The sequence below is a fragment of the Mya arenaria genome, chromosome 3 (genome assembly GCF_026914265.1).
Source record: "Mya arenaria isolate MELC-2E11 chromosome 3, ASM2691426v1".
Classification (NCBI taxonomy): domain Eukaryota; kingdom Metazoa; phylum Mollusca; class Bivalvia; order Myida; family Myidae; genus Mya; species Mya arenaria.
In genome coordinates, this window is record NC_069124.1 from 68,386,167 (window position 1) to 68,402,658 (window position 16,492).

Below are 16,492 nucleotides of genomic sequence, written 5' to 3' on the forward strand. Positions count from 1 at the left end.
GCCCTACAAGAAGCACCCTTCGGGGTGCCGGGAATTATATTCGACCACCGGTCCCATTCGCCTATTAGGCAATTCTATACTCTAAAATGCAGCGAAAAATGCCTAAAACTGGGGTATGCACCATCGAAGTTATCTCAGCATCCCTGCATCTGACGAGGCTGTGACCAATTTTGCCATTTAGGGGACTCTAAACCCTACAAGAAGCACTCATTGGGGTGCCTGGGATGATATTTGGTCAGTGGGTTTTGACGCGTCAAAGTATGCCAACTTTCGCGACTTTTCGTACTTTTAGCGCGCTCCCATATAGCTTGTAAGGAGGAGCTAATCTCGAAGATATCTCCGGACCCAAAAATGGTATGAGGTCCGTTAAGGTCTTGAAATTTAGGTCTCTCGATGCCCTACAAGAAGCACCATTTGGGGTGCCGGTAATTATATTCGACCACCGGTCCCATTCGCCTATAATGCTATTCCATACTCTAAAATGCAGCGAAAAATGCCTAAAACTGGGGGTATGCACCATCGAAGTTATCTCAACATCCATGCACCTGACGAGGCTGTGACAAATTTTGCCATTTAGGGGACTCTAAACCCTACAAGAAGCTTCCATTTGGGTGCCTGGGATGATATTTGGTCACTGGATTTTAACGCGTCAATGTTTGCCAACTTTCGCGACCTTTCGTACTTTTAGCTCGCTCCCATATAACTTGTAGGGGGGAGCTAATCTCGAAGATATCTCCGGACCCAAAAATGGTATGAGGTCCGTTAAGATCTTGAAATTTAGGTCTACTCGATGCCCTACATGAAGCACCCATCGGGGTGCCTGGAATTATATTCGACCACCGGTTCCCATTCGCCTATAAGGCTATTCTATACTCTAAAATGCAGCGAAAAATGTCCTAAAACTGGGGTATGCACCATCGAAGTTATCTCAGCATCCCTGCATCCTGACGAGGCTGTGGACTAATTCTGCCATTTAGGGGACTCTAAACCCTACAAGAAGCACCCATTGGGGTGCCTGGGATGATATCTGGTCACCTGTTCAACTAACGCAGTCAAATTATGCCAACTTTTCGCGAACTGTTCGTACCTTTAGCTCGCTCCCATATAGCTTGTAAGGGGGAGCTAATCTCGAAGATATCTCCGGACCCAAAAATGGTATGAGGTCCGTTAAGGTCTTGAAATTTAGGTCTCTCGATGCCCTACAATGAAGCACCCATTCGGGGTGCCTGGAATTATATTCGACCACCGGTTCCATTCGCCTATAAGGCTATTCTATACTCTAAAATGCAGCGAAAAATGTCTAAAACTGGGGTATACACCATCGAAGTTATCTCAGCATCCATGCACCTGACGAGGCTATGACCAATTTTGCTATTTAGGGGACTCTAAACCCTACCAGAAGCACCCTTTGGTGTGCCTGGGATGATATTTGGTCATTGGTTTTTAACGCGTTAAAGTATGCCAAATTTCGAGACTTTTCGTACTTGTAGCGAGCTCCCATATAGCTTGTAAGGGGAAGCTAATCTCGAATATATCTCCAGACCCAAAAATGGTATGAGGTCCGTTAAGGTCTTGAAATTTAGGTCTCTCGATGCCCTACAAAAAGCATTCTTCGGAGTGCCGGGAATTATATTCGACCACCGGTCCCATTCGCCTATAAGGCTATTCTATACTCTAAAATGAAGCGAAAAATGCCTAAAACTGGGGTATGCACCATCGAAGTTATCTCAGCATCCCTGCATCTGACGAGGCTGTGACCAATTTTGCCATTTAGGGGACTCTAAACCCTACAAGAAGCACTCATTGGGGTGCCTGGGATGATATTTGGTCAGTGGTTTTTAACGCGTTAAAGTATGCCAACTTTCGCGACTTTTCGTACTTTTAGCGCGCTCCCATATAGCTTGTAAGGAGGAGCTAATCTCGAAGATATCTCCGGACCCAAAAATGGTATGAGGTTCGTTAAGGTCTTGAAATTTAGGTCTCTCAATGCAATACAAGAAGCACCATTTGGGGTGCCGGGAATGATATTCGACCACCGGTCCCATTCGCCTATAAGGCTATTCTATACTCTAAAATGCAGCGAAAAATGCCTAAAACTGGGGGTATGCACCATCGAAGTTATCTCAACATCCATGCACCTGACGAGGCTGTGACCAATTTTGCCATTTAGGGAACTCTAAACCCTACAAGAAGCACCCATTGGGATGCCTGGGATGATATTTTGTCACTGGTTTTTAACGCGTCAATGTTTGCCAACTTTCGCGACCTTTCGTACTTTTAGCTCGCTCCCATATAACTTGTAAGGGGGAGCTAATCTCGAAGATATCTCCGGACCCAAAAATGGTATGAGGTCCGTTAAGATCTTGAAATTTAGGTCACTCGATGCCCTACAAGAAGCACCCTTCGGGGTGCCTGGAATTATATTCGACCAACGGTCCCATTCGCCTATAAGGCTATTCTATACTCTAAAATGCAGCGAAAAATGTCTAAAACTGGGGTATACACCATCGAAGTTATCTCAGCATCCCTGCACCTGACGAGGCTGTGGCTAATTCTGCCATTTAGGGGACTCTAAACCCTACAAGAAGCACCCTTTGGGGTGCCTGGGATGATATTGGGTCACTGGTTATTAACGCATCAAATTATGCCAACTTTTGCAAACTTTCGTGCTTTTAGCGCGCTCCCATATAGCTTGTAAGGGGGAGTTAATCTCGAAGATATCTCCGGACCCAAAAATGGTATGAGGTCCGTTAAGGTCTTGAAATTTAGGTCTCTCGATGCCCTACAAGAAGCACCCTTCGGGGTGCCGGGAATTATATTCGACCACCGGTCTCAATCGCCTATAAGGCTACTCTATACTCTAAAATGCAGCGAAAAATGCCTAAAACTGGGGTATGCACCATCGAAGTTATCTCAGCATCCCTGCACCTGACGAGGCTGTGACCAATTTTGCTATTTAGGGGACTCTAAACCCTACCAGAAGCACCCTTTGGGGTGCCTGGGATGATATTTGGTCATTGGTTTTTAACGCGTTAAAGTATGCCAAATTTCGAGACTTTTCGTACTTGTAGCGAGCTCCCATATAGCTTGTAAGGGGAAGCTAATCTCGAATATATCTCCAGACCCAAAAATGGTATGAGGTCCGTTAAGGTGTTGAAATTTAGGTCTCTCGATGCCCTACAAAAAGCATTCTTCGGAGTGCCGGGAAATATATTCGACCACCGGTCCCATTCGCCTATAAGGCTATTCAATACTCTAAAATGCAGCGAAAAATGCCTAAAACTGGGGTATGCACCATCGAAGTTATCTCAGCATCCCTGCACCTGACGAGGCTGTGACTAATTTTGCCATTTAGGGGACTCTAAACCCTACAAGAAGCACCCTTTGGGGTGCCTGGGATGATATTTGGTCACTGGTTTTTAACGCGTTAAAGTATGCCAAATGTCGCGACCTTTAGTACTTGCAGCGCGCTGTTATATAGCTTGTAAGGGGAAGCTAATCTCGAAGATATCTCCGGACCCAAAAATGGTATGAGGTCCGTTAAGGTCTTCAAATTTAGGTCTCTCGATGCCCTACAAGAAGCATACTTCGGAGTGCCTGGAATTATATTCGACCACCGGTCCCATTCGCCTATAAGGCTATTCTATACTCTAAAATGCAGCGAAAAATGACTAAAACTGGGGGTATGCACCATCCAAGTAATCTCAACATCCCTGCAACTGACGAGGCTGTATCCAATTTTGCCATTTAGACGATTCTAAATCCTACAAGAAGCACCCATTGGGGTGCCTGGAATGATATTTGGTCATTAGATTTTAACGCGTCAAAGTATGCCAACTTTTGCGACTTTTCGTACTTTTAGCGCGCTGCCATATAACTTGTAATGGGGAGCTAATCTCGAAGATATCTCCGGACCCTAACAAGGTATGAGGTCTGTTGAGGTCTTGAAATTTAGGGCTCTCGATGCCCTGAAAGATGCACCCTTCGGGGTGCCTGGAATTATATTCGACCACCGGTTCCATTCGCCTATAATGCAATTCTATACTCTAAAATGCAGCGAAAAATGTCTAAAACTGGGGTATGCACCATCGAAGTTATCTCAGCATCCCTGCTTCTGACGAGGCTGGGACCAATGTTGCCATTTAGGGGACTCTAAACCCTACAAGAAGCACACGTCAGGGTGTCTGGGATAATATTTGGTCACTGGGAACTAACGCGTCAAAGTATGCCAATTCTTTGCGACTTTTCGCACTTTTAATGAGCTCCCATATAGCTTGTAAGGGGGAGATAATCTCGAATATATCTCCGGACCCAAAAATGGTATGAGGTCCGTTGAGGTCTTGAAATTTAGGGCTCTCGATGTCTTACAAGATGCACCCTTCGGGGTGCCTGGAATTATATTCGACCACCGGTTCCATTCGCCTATAAAGCTACTCTATACACTAAAATGCAGCGAAAAATGCCTAATACTTGGGTATGCACCATCGAAGTTATCTCAGCATCCCTGCTTTTGACGAGGCTGCGACCAATTTTGCCATTTAGGGGACTCTAAACCCTACAAGATGCATCCGTCGGGGTGTCTTGGATGATATTTGGTGATTCCCGCCTCGTGCACTACCATCGAAGTTATATCAGCATCCCTGCTTTTAACGAGGCTGCGACCAATTTTGCCATTTAGGGGACTCTAAACCCTACAAGAAGCATCCGTCGGGGTGTCTTGGATGATATTTGGTGATTCCAGCCTCGTCAGAAGCAGGGATGCTGAGATAACTTCGATGGTGCATACCCCAGTTTTAGGCATTTTTCGCTGCATTTTAGAGTATAGAATAGACTTATAGGCGAATGGAACCGGTGGTCGAATATAATTCCAGGCACCCCAATGGGTGCTTCATGTAGGGCATCGAGAGCCCTAAATTTCAAGACCTTAACGGACCTCATACCAATTTTGGGTCCGGAGATATCTTCGAGATTAGCTCACACTTACAAGCTATATTAGCGCGCGTTAAAATTGCGAAAAGTCGCAAAAATTGGCATATTTTGACGCGTTAGTTCCCGGTGACCAGATATCATCCCTCTCAGACACCACGACGGGTGCTTTTTGTAGGGTTTGGAGTCCCCTAAAAGGCAAAATTGGTCCCAGCCTCGTCAGAGGTAGGGATGCTAAGATAACTTCGATGGTGCATACCCCAGTTTTAGGCATTTTTCGCTGCATTTTAGAGTATAGAATAGCCTTATAGGCGAATGGAACCGGTGGTCGAATATAATTCCAGGCACCCCGATGGGTGCTACATGTAGGGCATCGAGAGCCCTAAATTTCAAGACCTCAACGGACCTCATGCCATTTTTGGGTCCGGAGATATCTTCGAGATTAGCTCCCCCTTACAAGCTATATGGGAGCGCGTTAAAAGTTGCAAAAAATTGGCATATTTCGACGCGTTAGTTCCTGGTGACCAAATATCATCCCAGGCACCCCAAGGGTCGCTTCTTGTAGGGTTTAGAGTCCCCTAAAAGGGAAAATTGGTCCCAGCCTTGTCAGATGCAGGGATGCTGAGATAACTTCGATGGTGCATTCCCCAGTTTTACGCAGTTTTCGCTGCATTTTAGAGTATAGAATAGCCTTATAGGCGAATGGAACCTGTGGTCGAATATAATTCCAGGCCCCCCGATGAGTGCTTCATTTAGAGCATCGAGAGCCCTAAATTTCAAGACCTTTACGGACCTCTTACCATTTTTGGGTCCGGATATATCTTCGAGATTATCTCCCCCTTACAAGCTATATGGGAGCACGTAAAAGGTACGAAGAGTCGCGAAAAATGGGCATATTTTGACGCGTTAGTTGACGGTGACAAGATATCATCCCAGGCACCCCAAGGGGTGCTTCTTTAAGGGTTTAGAGTCCCCTAAATGGAAAAATTGGTTCCAGCCTCGTCAGATGCAGGGATGCTGAGATAACTTCGATGGTGCATACCCCAGTTTTAGGCATATTTCGCTGCATTTTAGAGTATAGAATAGCCTTATAGGCGAATGGAACCGGTGGTCAAATATAATTCCAGGCATCCCGATGGGTGCTTCATGTAGGGCATCGAGAGCCCTAAATTTCAAGACCTTAACGGACCTCATACCTTTTTTGGGGCCGGAGATATCTTCAAGATTAGCTACTCCTTACAAGCTATATGGGAGCGCGTTAGAGGTACGAACAGTCGCAAAAAATTGGCATACTTTGAAGCGTTAGTTGACGGTTACCATATATCATCCCAGGCATCCCAAGGGGTGCTTCTTGTAGGGTTTAGAGTCCCCTAAGAGAGAAAATTGGTTACAGCCTCGTCAGATTCAGGGATGCTGAGATAATTTCGATGGTGCATACCCCAGTTTTAGGCATTTTTCGCTGCATTTTAGAGTATAGAATAGCCTTATAGGCGAATGGAACCGGTGGTCGAATATTATTCCGGGCACCCCGATGGGTGCTTCATGTAGGGCATCGAGAGCCCTAAATTTCAAGACCTTAACGGACCTCATACCATTTTTGGGTCCGGAGATATCTTCGAGATTATCTCCCCCTTACAAGCTAAAGGGAGCGCGTTAAAGGTACGAACAGTCGCGAAAAAATGGCATATTTTGACGCGTTAGTTGACGGTGACAAGATATCATCCCAGGCACCCCAAGGGGTGCTTCTTTAAGGGTTTAGAGTCCCCTAAATGGAAAAATTGGTCCCAGCCTCGTCAGATGCAGGGATGCTGAGATAACTTCGATGGTGCATACCCCAAATTGAGGCATTTTTCGCTGCATTTTAGAGTATAGAATAGCCTTATAGGCGAATGGAACCTGTGGTCTAATATAATTCCAGGCCCCCCGATGGGTGCTTCATGTAGTGCATCGAAAGCCCTAAATTTCAAGACCTTAACGGACCTCATACCATTTTTGGGTCCGGAGATATCTTCGAGATTATCTCCCCCTTATAAGATATATGGGAGCGCGTTAAAGGTACGAACAGTCGCGAAAAATTGGCATACTTTGGCGCGTAAGTTGACGGTGACCAGATATCATCCCAGGCACCCCAAGGGGTGCTTCTTGTTGGGTTTAGAGTCCCCTAAAAGGGAAAATTGGTCCCAGCCTCGTCAGATGCAGGGATGCTGAGATAACTTCGATGGTGCATACCCAGGTTTTAGGCATTTTTCGCTGCATTTTAGAGTATAGAATAGCCTTATAGGCGAATGGAACCGGTGGTCGAATATAATTCCAGGCACCCCGATGGGTGCTTCCTGTAGGGCTTCGAGAGCCCTAAACTTCAAGACCTTAACGGACCTCATACCATTTTTGGGGCCGGAGATATCTTCGAGATTAGCTCCCCCTTACAAGCTATATGGGAGCGCGTTAAAGGTACGAACAGTCGCGAAAAATTGGCATACTTTGAAGCGTTAGTTGACGGTTACCATATATCATCCCAGGCATTCCAAGGGGTGCTTCTTGTAGGGTTTAGAGTCCCCTAAGAGAGAAAATTGGTCCCAGCCTCGTCAGATGCAGGGATGCTGAGATAACTTCGATGGTGCATACCCCAGTTTTAGACATTTTTTCGCTGCATTTTAGAGTATAGAATGGCATTATAGGCAAATGGAACCGGTGGTCGAATATAATTCCAGGCACCCCGATGGGTGCTTCATGTAGGGCATCGACACCCTAAATTTCAAGACCTTAACGGACCTCATACAAATTTTGGGTCCGGAGATATCTTCGAGATTAGCTCCCCCTTACAAGCTAAAGGGAGCGCGTTAAAGATACGAACAGTCGCGAAAAAATGGCATATTTTGACGCGTTAGTTGACGGTAACCAGATATCATCCCAGGCACCCCAAGGGGTGCTTCTTGTAGGGTTTGGAGTCCCCTAAAAGGTAAAATTGGTCCCAGCCTCGTCAGATGCAGGGATGCTGAGATAACTTCGATGGTGCATACCCCAGTTTTAGGCATTTTTCGCTGCATTTTAGAGTATAGAATAGCCTTATAGGCGAATGGAACCTGTGGTCTAATATAATTCCAGGTCCCCCAATGGGTGCTTCATGTAGGGCATCGAAAGCCCTAAATTTCAAGACCTTAACGGACCTCATACCATTTTTGGGTCCGGAGATATCTTCGAGATTATCTCCCCCTTATAAGATATATGGGAGCGCGTTAAAGGTACGAACAGTCGCGAAAAATTGGCATACTTTGGCGCGTAAATTGACGGTGACCAGATATCATCCCAGGCACCCCAAGGGGTGCTTCTTGTTGGGTTTAGAGTCCCCTAAAAGGGAAAATTGGTCCCAGCCTCGTCAGATGTAGATATGCTGAGATAACTTCGATGGTGCATACCCCCAGTTTTAGGCATTTTTCGCTGCATTTTAGAGTATAGAGTAGCCTTATAGGCGAATGGAACCGGTGGTCGAATACAATTCAAGACACCCGTTGGATGATTTATTTAGGGCATCGAGAGCCCTAAATTTCAAGACCTTAACGGACCTCATACCGTTTTTGGGTCCGGAGATATCTTCAAGATTAGCTCCCCCTTACAAGCTATATGGGAGCGCGTTAAAGTACCGAACAGTCGGTAAAAATTGGCATACTTTGACGCGTTAGTTGACGGTGACCAGATATCATCCCAGGCACCCCAAGGGGTGCATCTTTAGGGTTTAAAGTCCCTTAAAAGGGAAAATTGGTCCCAGCCTCGTCAGATGCTGGGATGCTGAGATAACTTCGATGGTGCATACCCCAGTTTGAGGCATTTTTCGCTGCATTTTACAGTATAGAATAGCCTTATAGGCGAATGGAACGGTGGTCGAATATAATTCCAGGCACCCGATGGTGCTTTTTAGGGCATCGAGAGCCCTAAATTTCAAGACCTTAACGGACCTCATACCATTTTTGGGTCCGGAGATATCTTCGAGATTAGCTCCCCTTACAAGCTAATGGGAGCGCGTTAAAGGTACGAACAGTCGCAAAAATTGCATACTTTGACGCGTTAGTTGACGGTGACCAGATATCATTCCAGGCCCCAAGGGTGCTTCTTGTAGGGTTTAGAGTCCCCTAAAAGGGAAAATTGGTCCAGCCTCGTCAGATGCAGGGATGCTGAGATAACTTTGGTGCATACCCCGTTTTAGGCATTTTCGCTGCATTTTAGAGTAAGAATAGCCTTATAGGCGAATGGAACCGTGGTCGAATATAATCCAGGCACCCCGATGGTGCTTCTGTAGGGCATCGAGAGCCCTAAATTTCAAGACCTTAACGGACCTCATACCATTTTTGGGTCCGGAGATATCTTCGAGATTAGCTCCCCCTTAAAGCTATATGGGAGCGCGTTAAAGGTAAGAACAGTCGCAAAAAATGGCATACTTGACGCGTTAGTTGACGGTGACCAGATATCATTCCAGGCACCCCAAGGGGTGTTCTTGTAGGGTTTAGACCCCTAAAAGGGAAATTGGTCCCAGCCTCGTCAGATGCAGGGATGCTGAGATAACTTCGATGGTGCATACCCCAGTTTTAGGCATTTTTCGCTGCATTTTAGAGTATAGAATAGCCTTATAGGCGAATGGAACCGGTGGCGAATATAATTCCAGGCACCCGATGGGTGCTTTTGTAGGGCATCGAGAGCCCTAAATTTAAGACCTTAACGGACCTATACCATTTTTGGGTCCGGAGATATCTTCGAGATAGCTCCCCCTTACAAGCTATATGGGAGCGCGTTAAAAGTACGAACAGTCGCAAAAAATGGCATTTTGACGCGTAGTTGACGGTGACCAGATTCATCCAGGCACCCCAAGGGGTGCTTCTTGTAGGGTTTAGAGTCCCCAAAAGGGAAAATTGGTCCAGCCTCGTCAGATGCAGGGATGCTGAGATAACTTCGATGGTGCATACCCCAGTTTTAGGCATTTTTCGCTGCATTTTAGAGTATAGAATACGCTTATAGGCGAATGGAACCGGTGGTCGAATATAATTCCAGGCACCCCGATGGGTGCTTCATGTGGGCATCGAGAGCCTAAATTTCAAGACCTTAACGGACCTCATACCATTTTTGGGTCCGGAGATATCTTCGAGATTAGCTCCCCTTCAAGCTTATGGGAGCGCGTTAAAGGTACGAACAGTCGCAAAAAATGGCATACTTTGACGCGTTAGTTGACGGTGACCAGATCATTCCAGGCACCCCAAGGGGTGCTTCTTGTAGGGTTAGAGTCCCCTAAAAGGAAAATTGGTCCCAGCCTCGTCAGATGCAGGGATGCTGAGATAACTTGATGGTGCATACCCCAGTTTTAGGCATTTTTCGCTGCATTTTAGAGTATAGAATAGCCTTATAGGCGAATGGAACCGGTGGTCGAATATAATTCCAGGCACCCGATGGGTGCTTCTGTAGGGCATCGAGAGCCCTAAATTTCAAGACCTTAACGGACCTCATACCATTTTGGGTCCGAGAATCTTCGAGATTAGCTCCCCTACACAGCTATATGGGAGCGCGTTAAAGGTACGAACAGTCGCAAAAAATTGGCATATTTGACGCGTTAGTTGACGGTGACCAGATATTCCAGGCACCCCAAGGGGTGCTTCTTGTAGGTTTAGAGTCCCCTAAAAGGAGAAATTGGTCCCGCCTCGTCAGATGCAGGGATGCTGAGATAACTTCGATGGTGCATACCCCAGTTTAGGCATTTTTCGCTGCATTTAGAGTAAGAATAGCCTTATAGCGAATGGAACCGGTGGTCGAATATAATTCCAGGCACCCCGATGGGTGCTTCTGTAGGGCATCGAGAGCCCTAAATTTCAAGACCTTAACGGACCTCATACTTTTGGGTCCGGAGATATCTTCGAGATTAGCTCCCCCTTACAAGCTATATGGGAGCGCGTTAAAAGTACGAACAGTCGCAAAAATTGCATACTTTGACGCGTTAGTTGACGGTGACCAGATATCATTCCAGGCACCCCAAGGGGTGCTTCTTGTAGGGTTTAGAGTCCCAAAAGGGAAATTGTCCAGCCTCGTCAGATGCAGGGATGCTGAGATAACTTCGATGGTGCATACCCCAGTTTTAGGCATTTTTCGCTGCATTTTAGAGTATAGAATAGCCTTATAGGCGAATGGAACCGGTGGTCGAATATAATTCCAGGCACCCGATGGGTGCTTCTGTAGGGCATCGAGAGCCCTAAATTTCAAGACCTAACGGACCTTACCATTTTTGGGTCCGGAGATATCTTCGAGATTAGCTCCCCCTTACAAGCTATAGGGAGCGCGTTAAAGTACGAACAGTCGCAAAAAATTGGCATACTTTGACGCGTTAGTTGACGGTGACCAGATATCATTCCAGGCACCCCAAGGGGTGCTTCTTGTAGGTTAGAGTCCCCAAAAGGGAAAATTGGTCCAGCCTCGTCAGATGCAGGGATGCTGAGATAACTTCGATGGTGCATACCCCAGTTTAGGCATTTTTCGCTGCATTTTAGAGTATAGAATAGCCTTATAGGCGAATGGAACCGGTGGTCGAATATAATTCCAGGCACCCCGATGGGTGCTTCTGTAGGGCACGAGAGCCCTAAATTTCAAGACCTTAACGGACCTCATACCATTTTGGGTCCGAGATTCTTCGAGATTAGCTCCCCCTTACAAGCTATATGGGAGCGCGTTAAAGGTACGAACAGTCGCAAAAATTGGCATACTTTGACGCGTTAGTTGACGGTGACCAGATATCATTCCAGGCACCCCAAGGGGTGCTTCTTGTAGGGTTTAGAGTCCCCTAAAGGGAAAATTGGTCCCAGCTCGTCAGATGCAGGGATGCTGAGATAACTTCGATGGTGCATACCCCAGTTTTAGGCATTTTTCGCTGCATTTTAGAGTATGAATAGCCTTTAGGCGAATGGAACCGGTGGTCGAATATAATTCCAGGCACCCGATGGTGCTTCTGTAGGGCATCGAGAGCCCTAAATTTCAAGACCTTAACGGACCTCATACCATTTTGGGTCCGAGATATCTTCGAGATTAGCTCCCCCTTACAAGCTATATGGGAGCGCGTTAAAGGTACGAACAGTCGCCAAAAATTGGCATACTTTGACGCGTTAGTTGACGGTGACCAGATATCATCCAGGCACCCCAAGGGTGCTTCTTTAGGGTTTAGAGTCCCCTAAAAGGAAAATTGGTCCCAGCCTCGTCAGATGCAGGGATGCTGAGATAACTTCGATGGTGCATACCCAGTTTTAGGCATTTTTCGCTGCATTTTAGAGTATAGAATAGCCTTATAGGCGAATGGAACGGTGGTCGAATATAATCCAGGCACCCGATGGGTGCTTCTGTAGGGCATAGAGCCCTAAATTTCAAGACCTTAACGGACCTCATACCTTTTGTGTCCGGAGATATCTTCGAGATTAGCTCCCCTTACAAGCTATGGGAGCGCGTTAAAGGTACGAACAGTCGCAAAAATTGGCATACTTTGACGCGTTAGTTGACGGTGACCAGATATCATTCCAGGCACCCCAAGGGGTGCTTCTTGTAGGGTTAGAGTCCCCTAAAAGGGAAAATTGGTCCCAGCCTCGTCAGATGCAGGGATGCTGAGATAACTTCGATGGTGCATACCCCAGTTTTAGGATTTTTCGCTGCATTTTAGAGTATAGAATAGCCTTATAGGCGAATGGAACCGGTGGTCGAATATAATTCCAGGCACCCCGATGGGTGCTTCTGTAGGGCATCGAGAGCCCTAAATTCAAGACCTTAACGGACCTCATACCATTTTTGGGTCCGGAGATATCTTCGAGATTAGCTCCCCCTTACAAGCTATATGGGAGCGCGTTAAAGGTACGAACAGTCGCAAAAATTGGCATACTTTGACGCGTTAGTTGACGGTGACCAGATATCATTCCAGGCACCCCAAATAGTGCTTCTTGTAGGGTTTAGAGTCCCCTAAAAGGGAAAATTGGTCCAGCCTCGTCAGATGCAGGGATGCTGAGATAACTTCGATGGTGCATACCCCAGTTTTAGGCATTTTTCGCTGCATTTTGAGTATAGAATAGCCTTATAGGCGAATGGAACCGGTGGTCGAATAAATTCCAGGCACCCCGATGGGTGCTTCTGTAGGGCATCGAGAGCCTAAATTTCAAGACCTTAACAGACCTCATACCATTTTTGTGTCCGGAGATATCTTCGAGATTAGCTCCCCCTTACAAGCTATATGGGCGCGTTAAAGGTAAGAACAGTCGCAAAAAATGGCATACTTTGACGCGTTAGTTGACGGTGACCAGATATCATTCCAGGCACCCCAAGGGTGCATCTTGTAGGGTTTAGAGTCCCCTAAAAGGAAAATTGGTCCAGCCTCGTCAGATGCAGGGATGCTGAGATAACTTCGATGGTGCATACCCCAGTTTTAGGCATTTTTCGCTGCATTTTAGAGTATAGAATAGCCTTATAGGCGAATGGAACCGGTGGTCGAATAAATTCCAGGCACCATGGGTGCTTCGTAGGGACTCGAGAGCCTAAATTCAAGACCTTAACGGACCTCATACCATTTTTGTGTCCGGAGATATCTTCGAGATTAGCTCCCCCTTACAAGCTATATGGGAGCGCGTTAAAGGTACGAACAGTCGCAAAAAATGGCATACTTTGACGCGTTAGTTGACGGTGACCAGATATCATTCCAGGCACCCCAAGGGGTGCTTCTTGTAGGGTTTAGAGTCCCCTAAAGGGAAATTGGTCCAGCCTCGTCAGATGCAGGGATGCTGAGATAACTTCGATGTGCATACCCCAGTTTAGGCATTTTTCGCTGCATTTTAGAGTATAGAATAGCCTTATAGGCGAATGAAACCGGTGAGGCGAATAAATTCCAGGCACCCGATGGGTGCTTCTGTAGGGCATCGAGAGCCCTAAATTTCAAGACCTTAACGGACCTCATACCATTTTTGGGTCCGGAGATATCTTCGAGATTAGCTCCCCCTTACAAGCTATATGGGAGCGCGTTAAAGGTACGAACAGTCGCAAAAAATGGCATACTTTGACGCGTTAGTTGACGGTGACCAGATATCATTCCAGCACCCAAGGTGCTTCTTGTAGGGTTAGAGTCCCTAAAAGGAAAATTGGTCCCAGCCTCGTCAGATGCAGGGATGCTGAGATAACTCGATGGTGCATACCCCAGTTTTAGGCATTTTTCGCTGCATTTTAGAGTATAGATAACCTTTAGGCGAATGGAAACGGTGGTCGAATATAATTCCAGGCACCACGGGTGCTTCTGTAGGGCATCGAGAGCCCTAAATTTCAAGACCTTAAAGGACCTCATACACATTTTTGGGTCCGGAGATATCTTCGAGATTAGCTCCCCCTTACAAGCTATATGGAGCGCGTTAAAGGTACGAACAGTCGCAAAAATTGGCATACTTTGACGCGTTAGTTGACGGTGACCAGATATCATTCCAGGCACCCAAAGGGTGCTTCTTGTGGTTTAGAGTCCCTAAAAGGGAAAATTGGTCCCAGCCTCGTCAGATGCAGGGATGCTGAGATAACTTCGATGGTGATACCCAGTTTAGGCATTTTTCGCTGCATTTTAGAGTATAGAATAGCCTTATAGGCGAATGGAACCGGTGGTCGAATATAATTCCAGGCACCCCGATGGGTGCTTCTGTAGGGCATCGAGAGCCCTAAATTTCAAGACCTTAACGGACCTCATACCATTTTTGGGTCGGAGATATCTTCGAGATATAGCTCCCCCTTACAAGCTATATGGGAGCGCGTTAAAGGTACGAACAGTCGCAAAAATTGGCATACTTTGACGCGTTAGTTGACGGTGACCAGATATCATTCCAGGCACCCCAAGGGGTGCTTCTTGTAGGTTTAGAGTCCCCTAAAAGGGAAAATTGGTCCCAGCCTCGTCAGATGCAGGGATGCTGAGATAACTTCGATGGTGCATACCCCAGTTTTAGGCATTTTTCGCTGCATTTTAGAGTATAGAATAGCCTTATAGGCGAATGGAACCGGTGTGTCGAATATAATTCCAGGCACCCCGATGGGTGCTTCTGTAGGGCATCGAGAGCCCTAAAATTCAAGACCTTAACGGACCTCATACCATTTTTGGGTCCGGAGATATCTTCGAGATTAGCTCCCCCTTCAAGCTATATGGAGCGCGTTAAGGTACGAACAGTCGCAAAAATTGGCATACTTTGACGCGTTAGTTGACGGTGACCAGATATCTTCCAGGCACCCCAAAGGTGCTTCTTGTAGGGTTAGAGTCCCCTAAAAGGGAAAATTGGTCCAGCCTCGTCAGATGCAGGGATGCTGAGATAACTTCGATGGTCATACCCCAGTTTTAGGCATTTTTCGCTGCATTTAGAGTATAGAATAGCCTTATAGGCGAATGGAACCGGTGGTCGAATATAATTCCAGGCACCCCGATGGGTGCTTCTGTAGGGCATCGAGAGCCCTAAATTTCAAGACCTTAACGGACCTCATACCATTTTTGGGTCCGGAGATATCTTCGAGATTAGCTCCCCTTACAAGCTATATGGGAGCGCGTTAAAGGTACGAACAGTCGCAAAAAATTGGCATACTTTGACGCGTTAGTTGACGGTGACCAGATATCATTCCAGGCACCCCAAAGGGGTGCTTCTTGTAGGGTTTAGAGTCCCCTAAAAGGGAAAATTGGTCCAGCCTCGTCAGATGCAGGGATGCTGAGATAACTTCGATGGTGCATACCCCAGTTTTAGGCATTTTTCGCTGCATTTTAGAGTATAGAATAGCCTTATAGGCGAATGGAACCGGTGGTCGAATTAATTCCAGGCACCCCGATGGGTGCTTCTGTAGGGCATCGAGAGCCTAAATTTCAAGACCTTAACGGACCTCATACCATTTTTGTGTCCGGAGATATCTTCGAGATTAGCTCCCCCTTACAAGCTATATGGGAGCGCGTTAAAGGTACGAACAGTCGCAAAAAATGGCATACTTTGACGCGTTAGTTGACGGTGACCAGATATCATTCCAGGCACCCCAAGGGTGCTTCTTGTAGGGTTTAGAGTCCCCTAAAAGGGAAAATTGATTCCAGCCTCGTCAGATGCAGGGATGCTGAGATAACTTCGATGGTGCATACCCCAGTTTTAGGCATTTTTCGCTGCATTTTAGAGTATAGAATAGCCTTATAGGCGAATGAACCGGTGGTCGAATAAATTCCAGGCACCCGATGGGTGCTTCGTGTAGGGCATCGAGAGCCCTAAATTTCAAGACCTTAACGGACCTCATACCATTTTTGGGTCCGGAGATATCTTCGAGATTAGCTCCCCCTTACAAGCTATATGGGAGCGCGTTAAAGGTACGAACAGTCGCAAAAAATTGGCATACTTTGACGCGTTAGTTGACGGTGACCAGATATCATTCCAGGCACCCCAAGGGGTGCTTCTTGTAGGGTTTAGAGTCCCATAAAGGGAAAATTGTCCAGCCTCGTCAGATGCAGGGATGCTGAGATAACTTCGATGTGCATACCCCAGTTTTAGGCATTTTTCGCTGCATTTTAGAGTATAGAATA